Source organism: Nelumbo nucifera, chromosome 1 (genome assembly GCF_055504915.1).
Source record: "Nelumbo nucifera cultivar China Antique chromosome 1, China Antique-T2T, whole genome shotgun sequence".
NCBI lineage: Eukaryota > Viridiplantae > Streptophyta > Magnoliopsida > Proteales > Nelumbonaceae > Nelumbo > Nelumbo nucifera.
Window position 1 is genome coordinate 15924206 of NC_142649.1, and position 2286 is coordinate 15926491.

The following is a 2286-nucleotide window of genomic DNA, read 5'->3' on the forward strand; positions in this document are numbered from 1 at the left end:
GGCAGTCTTCTTGCCTAAGTGTTGGAGCGAGCTGATTCTCTCAGCTTGCGAGCTGGGATAGACTTGACTTGGAGTATTCCCTTTCCACATACCGGGGTCCTTGAGCTTGCGCTGTAACGGGCTCATTCCGTGGTGAGTTGTAATGTAGCGAGCTGTCCCGCGAGGACCTTAACAAGCTCGTTACTCAGTCATAGCCAGATTGTCATGCTGAGCTGTTGCTTATGTTGAGTCACACCACGTGTCGCCTTCTTAGAAGGTCGGGTCAAATCACCCTCCATCACTTCTGGTTCGCCCTCGAAGCTGGATCAAAACTCGAGCTCCTCCTTGCGATGAGCTGTCTATGCACAAGCAATCCTGAAGCTTTTCTTGTCTGCAACAGTTAGAAAGACGTGAAATACATCTCACTTTCTTTGATAGCGAGGAAAGCTCCATGTGAACATAGTTATCGTCATCGAGCAAGAAGAAGAAATTGACTGAGACAAGGCTATTTTAATAAAAACAGATGCACATTAATTCGTAAAAATTTGAAAAAAAAATAATCTCTTTAACATTTTCCGACTTGGTTATTGACAGAAGTGAGGTATTTGTTGAATTTTTCAAAAATAGAGGGGAGGTTTTTGCTAAAATAAAACTATAGGGGAGGTTTTTATGATTATCAGAAACTTAAGGGAAGATTTTTGTATTTTACCCTAAATATAAAAACATTATACAATCTCTCTTTACTCTCTCTTTGTGTCCAATGTTTTGGGTCATCCAACTTCATCTCGAATTTGAATTTAAATTGAAAAACATTTTTAAACTTATACAAACAAATGTTTATAAATATAAAATATCATATCTCTAAGTTCGATATATCGGGTCATCCCACTTGGTTTTGACATCATTCAAGTTTGAATTGATATCAATATTTTCAAATTTACAAGTTGTATTCAGATTTAAGTAGAAAATAGTTTTGGATTTAAATAGAAAATATTTTGAAATTTAGAATATTACATATTCATATTTAAACATATAACATTTTCAAATTCATATTTATAAATATAAAATGTTATATTTAACTTCTCTCTCTCTCTCTCCAAGTCCAATATTTCAGGTCATCCTACTGAGTTTTGATATCAATTTGGATGTAAACAGAAAATATTTTCAAATTTATATTTATAAAAATAAAAATATTATATAACTTCTCTCCCTCCCTTCCTCTCTCTCTCTCCTCTCTCTTTTGAATTTAATGTTTCGGGTCATCCAACTTCATGCCAAATTCAGATTTAAATTTAAAAATATGTTTATATTTACACAAATAATTTTTTTTGTTTATTTTAAGTAAATTATATATTACATATTTTTTGTTTATTTTAAGTAAATAGTTTTTTTTTTCAAAAAAGATTTTAATTAAAAAAGGGAGATTCTGCTACTTTATTGTATTTGGCCCTTGCGAAGTAGGCCCCTTACTAGTATATAATAATTGGATTTGGATCGGATGCGATTAAGAATGCATTTGGCATTCCTTATTTTAAGGACTTGTCAAAATGCCCCAATGAACAGCAGGTGATAATATCTCCTTAAAAAATAAAAAGCCTAAGTCTACATCAATTTGACTATTAATGGTTATGGAATGTTGGAAATCGATGTGATTATGTAGATGAATCATCCGAATTCCAAAAATCAGATCGGGTGTCAAAAATTAGAAGGCAGAGAGAACTGGAAAGATGCACTGAGGCAGGCAAATAGGCAATGTCCATGGCTTATTTTTATTTTATGTGGGTGTGCATGCTTAGCTTGGCCATGCCCAGCCCAGGCCTACATGGGTAATGAACTGGGCTTATGCCGTTGCTCCACTCCGAACTGAATGGGCTATGGGCTGCTTCTCTGATTGGAAATTGGCAATCCTTACTCCCTCCCCTCCCTAGTCCTTGTGATGCGATGCTACATGTTACACGGCAAAATATCCTACTTCCTTTGGTGGGAGTGGGACCATATATATATTATGGGCAACAAAAGTCAAATCCGACTCCTTATGTGGGCCCCCTTATTCAGATTGCAGACACACCATGATCTTGGAAACTCCCATAAATATTAATGTATTCTATCGATTCTTTCCTAGGACGAGGAGCAGGCAAGAGGCAACGTAGCCACGTAGGTGTCTACAAAAATATTAGTGTATTCTATCAATTCCCTCAGAGGTTCCAATCGGACAGATTGAACTGTAGAAAGTCAAATCGTGAGTCAATGAATCATCTGTATTGCCACTGTCACTCTACAAATTTACATTTGTACTCCCCAAAAAGT